This window comes from Physeter macrocephalus, chromosome 7 (assembly GCF_002837175.3).
Source record: "Physeter macrocephalus isolate SW-GA chromosome 7, ASM283717v5, whole genome shotgun sequence".
In the NCBI taxonomy this organism is placed as follows: Eukaryota; Metazoa; Chordata; class Mammalia; order Artiodactyla; family Physeteridae; genus Physeter; species Physeter macrocephalus.
Genome location: NC_041220.1, coordinates 61907112 through 61917277, shown reverse-complemented (window position 1 = coordinate 61917277; position 10166 = coordinate 61907112). Strand labels below are relative to the sequence as shown.

The 10166-nt window shown below is 40.3% G+C and overlaps 1 pseudogene; it reads right to left on the bottom strand.

Moving 5' to 3' along the window:
- Positions 1-307: 307 nt before the first annotated feature.
- Positions 308-659, bottom strand: LOC102975804 (tumor suppressor candidate 2-like; annotated as a pseudogene).
- Between the last annotated feature and the right edge of the window lie 9507 nt (positions 660-10166).

Below are 10166 nucleotides of genomic sequence, written 5' to 3'. Positions count from 1 at the left end.
TGCAGGCCAGGCAAGGGCACAGGAGCCAGGCATTCCTGGCCAGCACATGCCCTGCCATGCTCCTCGGAGGGATAGCTGGGAAAGGGGGACTGGTAACTCTGCCATCAGCCACCGACCACCTCCTGTCCACATACAAAGCAACACCCAACCAGCACTGCGGGATGGCCCTGCTCACAGTTGAAGGTTCCAGGCCACGGGAGTTTATTGATGTTGTGGCCCCAGCCTAGGTTCCTCAATGGAAGCCACACCTGGAGCCTGGGGGTTTCTTGCTGGGGCAGGGGGTGTTTATGCCTGCCACCCCCCAGGCTCACACCTCAGAGAGGATCACAGGGAAATCCACGTGGATGCGCGGCGGGCGTGGGGGGCAGGTGGTGGATCCAGCTTCACGATGCCCTGAGGAATCAGGTTCTCATGCACCCGCCTCGTCTTGGCCGGCTTCTGCCCGTTCTTGGTGACGACTCTCTCCTCATAGAACTCGTGAGCCAGATCCCCATCCTCGTCCTAGAACATGGAGCCGCGGCGCGTGAATACGAAGGGGGGCACGACTCAGCCTCGCGGTCGCACCAAAGCTTGCTCAGCGACAGAGCCTCCGGGCTGCCGTCCCCCGCCGCCGAGGCGAAGGGCCACAGGCCCCGAGCTTTGGAGCCGCGAGCGCCCATGTCAGGGCCGCCGGCGCAAGGCGGGCCCCGTGGCAGCTTCGCTCTCACAGGGCCTCTGCTCGCAGGTGCCGCCACCTCCACCGCCTTCCGCAGGCTCCCAAAAAATTTTTTTAACAATCGAGAATAATATTTAAAATAGAGATTTAGGGCTTCCCTGGTGGCGCAGTGGTTGAGAGTCCGCCTGCCAATGCAGGGGACATGGGTTCGTGCCCCTCTTATCAATTTCAGTATATATGTCTTCCTTAAATTCATTTCCAAGTATTTTATTCTTTTGATGCTATTGTAAATGAAATCATTTTCTTAATTTCCTTTCTGGATTGTTCATTGGTAGGATATAGAAATCCAACTGATTTTTGCATGTTAATCTTATATCCTATGAGTTTGCTCAATTAGTTTATTAGCTGTAATGGGTTTTTAAAAATAGGTTCTCGGGCTTCCCTGGTGGCGCAGTGGTTGAGAGTCCGCCTGCCGATGCAGGGGACACGGGTTCGTGCCCCGGTCGGTCCGGGAAGATCCCACATGCCGCGGAGCAGCTGGGCCCGTGAGCCATGGCCGCTGGGCCTGCGCGTCTGGAGCCTGCACTCCGCAACGGGAGAGGCCACAACAGCGAGAGGCCCACGTACCGCAAAAAAAGAAAAAAAAAAATAGAGATTTACATCCACTGTCATTATTCATGAATATCACATGAGGTGTATATTTTCGCTTGATACACTGGTTAATGATCAGCAAGCCATTTTAACACTATCTAGAACATGAAGACAAATTCTATAACTGTTCAGCAATGTTTGAACTTATACTCAATCCAGAACTTTATAAAACTTTTCTAAAAATTAATAAAAACATTGAGAGCCTCCTTTAACATTTCTTATTTAATTGCAAAGGCAACAAGCAGTTGTTCACTCTGTTACAGTAAAATGCCTGAAAGGATCCACCAAACCAACAGGCACTCCTTCTACATAAAGAATTATCAGAAGATGCAGAGTGAACATTGCTGAAGATATGAAAAAAGTTACAACAAATTACACAGTAAAGGATGACATGATATATAGTAAAATACCAATATTTCTCCAAAGTTTAAGCTTGTGGTATTTGCTAGGCTCTATTTCAATAATTAAATCTCCAAAAATTTCTACTTTTTGTATAAGCCACTAAGGTATATGAACCAGAAAAGATCTTTCTCAATAATAAATGACTTCATTAATCAAAACACTGTTTTCTACAAGCATTATGTATAACCAAGCTGCAGTGCCTGGAATTAAAAAGTATTACTAGGTTACAGATGAGTTTCAGAGATGGCAAATTCATTTACTCTATCATTCATACACTTAAAGTGAAATGGAAGTCACACATGCACAGCAGGTATCACAACATGATTGATTTAATAAAAATAACAAATTTAAACCTATAATAAAAGCTCGAAACATTGTAATCACAGGTGGCATAATTATGGAAATCTTTTGTACTACAGTGAGACTGGTTATCTTGTATCAGAGACTTTTAAAGAGTTGCACTTATAGATGAGTATACACTTTTCTTAAAAAAAAAAGATAGGGCTTCCCTGGTGGCGCAGTGGTTGCGAGTCCGCCTGCCGATGCAGGGGAACCGGGTTCGCGCCCCGGTCTGGGAAGATCCCATATGCCACGGAGCGGCTGGGCCCGTAAGCCATGGCCGCTGAGCCTGCGTGTCTGGAGCCTGTGCTCCGCAAAGGGAGAGGCCACAACAGTGAGAGGCCCGAGTACCACAAAAAAAAAAAAAAAGATAAAGGTCCCTTTCTTATATAACAAGCACAGCTGTCTATTAAACTGTTTCACTACCTGTTCCTATCAGATAAAGATAATTTAAAAATTTTACTTAATTTGCCCCTTCAAGGTAAATGTGGTACTTGAACAAGAAAGAAAATTAGTACTTTTTTGAAGGAAGTTGTATTATGAAGAGAATATTTAAAAATAATGAATGTTTGGAATAATTCCATCTTTACATGATGTACATGTGGGGGAGCTTCTGAGATGAGCTGACCAGATCAAAGAAGGACCTGCTGCCCAGCTGTGAGGATTGAGGTCAGCTGACTGTCTCCTGCTGTGAGCTGTTTCAAGGTCAGCTTCAGCTGGTCACTGAATGATGTGGGAGTTTAAAGGCTTAGTCCTCTTTGACCAATGCAGGACATACCTGTTCCAGACTTCCCTGTTAAAAGGATAATCTAGGCACTGCTGGCTCCATGGAAGTTCTACTTCCTCCCCTGCCCCATTTGGCTTCTTCTCTCTTCTCTTTACAGGTTTTGGTCCCTGAAAAACATCGTCTCCCCAAACTCAGAAATGTCTCCCTTCTGAGAACCTAAACTGCCACAATGTATCACTTAGTAAACCCTCTATGCACACCTGAACATTTGGAAACAGATTTTCTTAGCCTGTTTAAAAATCTCCTATATGAAGAGTTCCAATGGTTTTGAACTTATTTACTAAAAATGTAAAAATTAACTTGATAGATTTTGCAAGAGTTTACTGGTTGAAATCATGGAAGATCAAAATGTACCCTTCAAATTTCAACAAAAATATTTGCCTAATTAGTAGACCAAATAAAAAAATTTTTCTGTGTCAACTTTACTGGGCTAAAGGATGCCCAGATATTTGGTCAACCATTTTTCTAGATGTCTGTGAGGGTGTTTCTGGATGAGATTAACATCTGAATCAGTAGACTGAGTAAAGCAGATTACCCTTACAAATATGGGTGGGCCTCATTCTATCATTTGAAGACCTGAATAGAAAAATAAGGCCGAGTAAGAGGGAACCTGGTTGACCTGCAACATAGGTCTTCTGTCCTAGGACTAGAACACAGACTATCAGCTCTCCTGGGTTTCCAGCTTGCTGCCTGCAGATCTTGGAACTTCTTAGCCTCCATAATTATGTGAGCAAATTCCTTATAATACCTATCTATCTATCTCATTACAGAGAATTCTCTATAATAATATAGATAGATAATTATCCTGCCTTCCTCCACTACTCACATAGGGAGGTGAGAGAATGTTTCCAAGTGAGGTTGAACTCTTTGTCTTTTGTCTGGAGAGGTCTTTAGTCTACACTCTGGGGAATTCTTGACATTAATAAAGCTTTAACATCCACCCATATTCAGTGGAGAATTGAGCTATATTGGGCACCTTATTACTTATATCAAACTTCAACAGATTGAATTTAGGTATTTGATAAGAAAAAAAGACTGTACACTTTTCCAAGTTACTCCAAAGTGGAGCAAGTTTAATAATGAACCATATTTCCATTGCCAGATTGAATAATTATCAATATTTACCATCCTTGTTTTATCTGCCAGTTTGTTCTTTCCTTTCCCCTTCTTTTTTCTGTGTATGTTTAAGGTTAATTCCTGACACCAGGTAACTTTATCCATAAATCCTTTAATATGTACTACCAAAAAATAAGGATTTGTTTCTGACATAAAGACACTGCTAACATCATATTAAATTCAGTTAACATATTTTCTTAATATCATTTAATATGTAGTCCGCATTTAAGTTTCTCCAATTGCATAAAAAAAGTATTTTTTCATGGATGATTTATTTGATTCAGGAAGCACACGAGATTCACAGTTATTATCACACTTAGTATATTATTTGTTCTATTTTAATCTAGAACAGTCTCACCTCCTTTTTTCCCCTTGCCATTGATTTATTCGAGAAACTGGGTCATTTGTCTCAGGTCTTGAGGAATGATTAATATTCTGCATTTGTCTGCTTATTTCCTTGTGGTATTGCTTCCTTGTGGTATTGTTTAACTTGTCTCTATCTCCTATATTTCTTAAATTAGAAGTTGGTTTGAAAGCTTTAATTAAATTTAGACTGAATTTTTTGACAAGACTACTTATTCTGTTTACTCCATATTGCATCATACGTAAAGGCTCATAGTAAGTGGTTGGCCAGCTTTTAGTGATGCTTAAGTTGGATCATTGGTTTTGGTGGTGGCAAGTTGATCCTCCCATTGTTAAGGTCTGTCAGAAAAAACTGATAGTTTTTTCCTCTTAATGGCTTTTTCTCATTCTACCATTTCTTTTACATTTACTTTCTGCAATTTTTCTCTAAGTAACTTTCCTTCATCAGCTATTTTAAATATATTACACAGGATTGATGAGATAGAAGCTTATTTCCTTCTCTATAATTGTCATTTTCAAAATAAAAAGTCAGTGCTCTAACTACCTCTAATGATTTCTGATGAGTTCTTGTTAACTTTTTGTTTTTGCTCTCTCATTCTCTCTTTTGGAACATCATTATGACTCATACCTTTTTTTTTCATTGCAGCACTATCCACAACAGCCAGGACATGGAAGCAACCAAAATGTCCATCAGCAGAGGAATGGACAAAGAAGACGTGGCACATATATACAATAGAACACCATTCAGGCATAAAAAGGAACAAAATAGTGCCACCTGCAGAGACATGGATAGACCTAGAGACTGTCATACAGAGGGAAGCAAGCCAGAAAGAGAAAACCAAACATCGTGTGGCGTCACTAATGTGTGGAGTCTAGAAGGATGGTACAGATGAACTTATTTGCAAGCCAGAGGTAGAGATGCAGATGTGGAGAACAGACTTGTGGATGCCAGAGAGGGGGAAGGGGAGGTGGGATAAACTGGGAGATTAGGATTGACATATATATACTACTATGTATAAAATAGATGACTAATGAGAACCTACTGTACAGCACAGGGAACTCTACTCAATATTCTGTGGTGACCTAGATGGGAAGGAAATCTAAAAAAGAGGGGATGTGTATATACGTGTAACTGGTTCATTCTGTTGTACAGCAGAGGCCAACACAACATCGTGGAGCAACTATACTCCAATAAAAGTTAATTTAGAAAAAAAAAGGTTAAGAGTCTTACCCAAGGTTGAGTGGCTTATAATTGGCAAAAATGGTAGAGGGCTCAGATGTGCCTTTCCCTCAGTCCAAATCTCAAGTCTACATAGAAGTAATGTGTGTTTGTCTACCGATCCTGACCTGTATACTAAACATGCTTATATAGATGTGCACAAGTGGACATGTGTCTGCACATGCACACACAGGGAAGTGGTACTGTAGTTGTTTCTCATGCCTTGTAAGATCTCAAAAGCACTTGATTGACTCTGCTACTGCAATAGTATATTGGCTCTCCTCCCGAGCAGAGGCTTTCCAAGGACACAACCTACTTATGCTCTATTGTCCAGAATCTCTGCACTAGATAAGCAATAAGAGTAATGATGCTCATGAAGACAGCCCTCGGGTAAAAGATGCCTCAGGAAGAGGCTCTGAGGAAAGAAGGTACACAGACACAGAGCAGCACAGAGGGACACTGTGGCACTGAAAGCTAGTGACTAGACATTCTAACAGACATGGCTGCAGTGAAGACAACTGTTTGGAGCTATTACCAAAGCTGCTTCCTGAGCTCCCTCTGTGGCAGAGATGGTTTTCAAGACCCTGGGGCAGGTCAGAAGGCCTAGACCCTCAGAGAGGCACTGAGCCCTTGAGGCTGGACGCTCAGAGAGCAGATGGTTGCTGGCACTCAGGCTGCACAGGTCAGATTGCACCATGTGAGGTATCTGGAGACTCTGGGTTAAGGGGCTGGTGGACACAGTGCTCTTCAGAATGGGGAGTGTGGCCAGGCACCAGTTCTCCAAGGAGACCATGTTTGAGTGGGTAGACACATGCCCATGTGGTTTCTCCAAGGTCTTCACGTCAGGAAGTGTGGCCAGGCACCGGTTTTCCAAGGAGAGGATGTCCAGGTGGGCAGAGACACGCCCATGTGGTTTCTCCAAGATCTTCAGGTCAGGAAGTGTGGCCAGGCACCGGTTCTCCAAGGAGAGGATGTCTGAGTGGGCAGACACACGCCCATGTGGTTTCTCCAAGGTCTTCAGGTCAGGAAGTGTGGCCAGGCACCGGTTCTCCAAGGAGAGGATGTCCAGGTGGGTAGACACACACCCATGGAGTTTCTCCATGGCTGGAGCCCAACCAGTATATGCCTCATGTAAGATAGATTATCTGTCTTCTGGAAAATATCCGACTCATATATTTTTATACAATTATTTTCAGTGAATTGAAGTGATTATTTTTATGCTCAGATTATTCCATCTTTGGCCAAGCTGGCTCTTATGTCCTTTTGACATAATCCTATTATAGTTTGGTGGCTTCTTTGATTTTTGGCACAAGATATCTAAGGCTCATGTTGTAAATTTCCTGAACTGAACCTGAATCTGGCCATTTCTGTAAGAACCCCTAGTGTTTTTTTTTATTGGTGAATGATATTTAGAGCTCACAACCTGACACTAGGTGTGGTCACTGATTTTAGACCTTTTCAGTAGACAGAGCTAACTTCTTATCATAGAAAAATTTAAACATACCTAAAAGTTGAGAGGGTAGCATAAGAAATCCCTCTTGTGCCATCATCCAGCTTCAGCAGATATCAATATTTTGCTCACTTGGTTTTATCTAGTTCCAACACTTTCTATAAAAAGCCCTTGAACATCTATGAAGAAAGATGAGCAAGGGACAAGAAGTAGAACTCCATAACTGAGGAACCACAAATGGAAAGCAAAAATAAACAAATAGGACTACATCAAACTAAAAAGCTTTTGTACAGTGAAGGAAACCATCAACAAAATGAAAAGGCAACCTACTGAATGGGAGAAGATATTGGCAAATGGTATAGACAATAAAGGATTAATATCCAAATTATATGAATAACTCATACAACTCAATATCAAAAACTCCAATCTGGTTAAAAAATGGGCCAAGAATCTGAATAGATATTTCTCCAAAGAAGACGTTCAAATGCCCTGCAGACACATGAAAAGATGTTCAACATCACTAATCATCAGGGAAATGCAACTCAAAACCACAATGAGATATTGCTGCATACCTGTCAGAATGACTATCATCAAAGAGACAACAAATAACAAGTGTTGGCGAGAATGTGGAGAAAAGGGAACCCTTGTGCACTGTTGGTGGGAATGTAAATTGGAGCAGCCCCTATGGGAAATTGTGGGAGGGTCCTCAAAAATTAAAAAATAGAACTACCATATGATCTAGCAATTCCATTTCTGCAATTACCCAAAGAAAACAAAAATACTAGTTTGAAAAGATATATGCACCTTTATATTCAGTGCAGCACTACTTACAATAGCCAAGATATGGAAGTAACCTAAGTGTCCATCAAGAGGTATGGTATATGTATATACACACAATGGAATATTACTCAACCATAAAAAAGAATGAAATCTTGCCATTTGAGACAACATGGATGGACCTAGAAGGTATTATGCTAAGTGAAATAAGTCAGACAGAGAAAGACAAATACCATATGGTTTCACTTATATATGGAATCTAAATAATAAAGCAAATGAACAAACAAAGCAAAACAAAAACAGAGTTACAGATACAGAGAGCAAACTGGTGGTTGCCAGAGGGGAGGCGGGGTGCAGGTTTGGGTGAAGGGGAGTAAGAGGTACAAACTTACAGTTGTAAAATAAATAAGTCACAGAGATGCAATACATAGTATAAGGAATATAGTCAATAATACTGTAATAATTTTGTATGATGACAGATGGTTATTAGACATTATGGTGATCACTTTGCAATGTATTTAAATGTTGAATCACTATATTGTATACCTGAAAGTAACACATCAACTATACTTGAAAAAAAAAGAAGAAGACAAATTACCATATGGAAAATTATAGGCTCTGTATTTTATGGATTTATTGAAAACATTAACATATTGACCATTTATACATTTTTATCTAATTTGCTTTTGTAATTCTTAATGTGAGATTAAGGGATAAGGAGATTTGGAGGAAGATGTGATTGGTATTGAAATCAGATATCCATGTAGTAGGACTTCCCTGGTGGTCCAGTGGTAAAGAGTCCACCTTACAATGCAGGGGACACAGGTTCGATCCCTGGTCAGGGAACTGAGATCCCACATGCTGTGGGGCAATTAAGCCTGCACGCCACAACTACTGAGCTCACGTGCCTCAACTAGAGAGCCTGAGTGCCGCAAACTACAGAGTCCACATGCTCTGGAACCCGCTCACCACAACCACAGAGCCCACGTGTCCTGGAGCCTGTGCGCCACAACCAGAGAGAGAAAACCCACACGCCACAATAAGAGAGAAGCCTGTGCCGCAACGAAAAGCCCATGTGCCACAACGAAAGATCCTGCATGCCTCAACGAAGATCTGGTGTGCCACATCTAAGGTCTGATGCAGCCAAAAATAAACAAAATAAATAAATAAGTAATAAATCTTTGAAAAAATATTCAGCATTAAAAAGAAAAGATATCAGTGTAGCATTTGTGCTTTGATTTTTTTAACATACAGAGGGGAAAATTCTCAAAGAATGAGACTTGTCATGAGAAGGCTTCAAACTTGATTTCCATATGCACAAAACAACCACATTGTTTTGCCTAATCTGCATGAAACCTCCCACAGTGGTAATAATATGAGCCTCTCAACTGAAATAGCATGTTATATTTTTGGCAAAGAAACAGCAAGGCAAAAAACAAACAAACAAAGCAATTAGAATACGAATTAAGATATAGAAAAGCCATTTTAAAAATAGCTGTTAACACTTCGCAATTTCAGTAGCAATTCTGCCTCTGAGGCAATATAAATCATGTATTAGACTTTCAGCCTCCACAATAAATTCTTTATCAGCACTACAAATTTAGAACATATAAAAATATCAGCACCATTATCCCGTGTTAACCAGCATAATACCTCGGTTCAGCTCTCACAAACGTAGTTCTGTAAAAGCAGATTTAGAGAATCACCAGAACAAATTAGCAATGTTGTTTAATAGAAGACATTATTAAGGTATAAAATGTATTTTATTAGGGAATAATAACTTATAATTGACAAATAATAATTTGTTTGCAGGCTTTCAATTTTGGATAGTCCAATTTGTCTAAAATCATCTTTCTTTAATATTTCCTTTTGTCAATTTCATTTTCCTTATTCTATCATTTAGTCTTAACATATCAGCATTATCTCTGATTTATTCCAGTGTTATTAAATGTCTACAATTTGCCGGACGCTGGATAGGAAGGGGAAGGGATAAGAAGATAAGATATTTTTCTACATTTGTAACATAAATACAGAAAAATTGCTAAAATGTAAGTAACTAATACTTTTAGAAACAATGTAAGTGACTAATAATTTAGAAATAATCCATCAATATTTTTCTAGTTCATTAGATCTATAATTTTAATGTAAATGTTGAGAATTTATTCTCATCATAATGTAAAAGCATGTTCTTTTATCTCTAGAAAAAGCATCACAAATTATTTATTATATTTTAAGACAAAGTGTGTGACAGTTGAATAAAAAAAAGTTTATTAACTTTTTTTTTTTTTTTTTTTTTTTTTTTGGGGAAAGGGGGCCTCTCACTGTTGTGGCCTCCCCCGTTGCGGGGCACAGGCTCCGGACGCGCAGGCTCAGCGGCCATGGCTCACGGGCCCAGCCGCTCCGTGGC